The sequence below is a fragment of the Carcharhinus amblyrhynchos genome, chromosome 7, assembly GCF_965287045.1.
Source record: "Carcharhinus amblyrhynchos chromosome 7, sCarAmb.v2.hapA, whole genome shotgun sequence".
Classification (NCBI taxonomy): domain Eukaryota; kingdom Metazoa; phylum Chordata; class Chondrichthyes; order Carcharhiniformes; family Carcharhinidae; genus Carcharhinus; species Carcharhinus amblyrhynchos.
This window is the reverse complement of record NC_137330.1, coordinates 71,822,662-71,824,261: the sequence shown is the minus strand read 5'-3', so window position 1 is coordinate 71,824,261 and position 1,600 is coordinate 71,822,662. Positions and strand designations below refer to the sequence as shown.

Below are 1,600 nucleotides of genomic sequence, written 5' to 3'. Positions count from 1 at the left end.
GATTGCTTTCCAAGATGGTGTTGAGTTTGCAGAATGTTTTAAGTTAGAAGTTTATTTATTAGTCACAAATAGGCTTACATTCACACTACAATGAAGTTACTGTGAAATTCCCCTAGTTGTCATAGTCCGGCACCCTAACCAACACATCTTTCAGAATGTGGGAGTAAACCGGAGCACCCGGAGGAAACCCACACGGACACGGGCAGAATGTGCAAGCAGACAGTGATCCAAGCCAGGAATCGAACCAAGCAGTCCCTGGCACTGTGAGACAGCAATGCTAACCACTGTGCCATTGTGCCACCCTATATTTAGGAGCTACACCTCATCCAGGCAAATGTAAAGTATTCCATCACACTCCTGACTTGTGCCTTGTAAATGGAGGACAGGCTTTGGGAAGTCAGGAGGTGAGTTTTTTTTCATTGAATATTTACTTATAGAATCATAGAATCCCGACAGTGCAGAAGGAGGCCATTTGGCCCATTGGGCCTGTACCATCCACAATCCCACCCAGGTTCTATTCCCATAACCCCACATATTAACTCTGTTAATCCCTGACAGTAGGATTAATTTAGCATGGCCAATTAACCTAACCTGCACATCTACGGACTGTGGGAGGAAGCCGGAGCACCTGAAGGAAATCCACACAGTTGGGGAGAATGTGCAAACTCCACATAGACAGTCAGCCGAGGCCAGGATTGAACCTGGATTCCTTGCACTGTGAGGCAGCAGTGCTAACCACTTTGCCTGCTCTTTCCTGTCCTGTACCTTTCCTCAGGCTTCTGCCTGGCCTTGTGCTGAAAACAGAATCCCTAAAAACATCCTTATTCACAATGATCTTATCCAGGGGAATGTCAACCGAGTATCTTGTTGGCATCAGGTGGTTGCAGTTTTATACTTCCAAAAATGATTGATCTTAGATTTTTGGGGTATCATCTTCTTTCCCATTTTGGCAGTTGTTTCATGAGGGTAACGATCTATACCAGCAACAAGAGTGCGACTGTAGGGTCAGTCAGAGATACCTTTGCGCTCAGCATAGCACCCGGCCAACACCAGAACCACCTTCCCAGGTTTCATAAACTTGCCCACTTCAATTCCACTGCTGAATTACTTACCTGAAAATTCCTAGCCTGTGCTGTTAATGCGAACTTGTAAAGTTATTGGCCATTATCTATTATCACGTTGGACTAATATTTTCTTGTAAAACTCTGTAAGGAAGATTCAATATCTGTGCACAACCTTAATCAGTTAGTTAAACATTTTATCTGACTCCTTGAGCTACTTTTACAAAAAATCAACCTGAGGTTCAATGAACTAATTATATTTCCTGATTAGAACTATTTGAAAGTTTAATTAGTTCAAAGAAGCTAATGATGTCACAATTCGGTTACAAATGTAATCAGGGTCAGAGCTCAGCAAATTGTGCACTTAGTAAAATTAAACATGATGCTTCAACTTACTCTGTAATTGAAATGAAAAAAGTCTGCTTTATTTATCAAATGTACGTTAAGTGCAAAATCACACGTAAAGAGAACTGGGTGGTGCACCAATGGGATCTGGTTCCACTCCAGCTCAGACAGATGGAATGATGGTTTTTCTTTCT

At 42.2% G+C, this 1,600-nt stretch overlaps 1 pseudogene; it reads right to left on the bottom strand.

Annotated features, from left to right (window-relative positions):
• Window positions 1-731: 731 nt before the first annotated feature.
• On the bottom strand, window positions 732-1,080 carry LOC145345604 (large ribosomal subunit protein eL27 pseudogene; annotated as a pseudogene).
• Window positions 1,081-1,600: the final 520 nt, after the last annotated feature.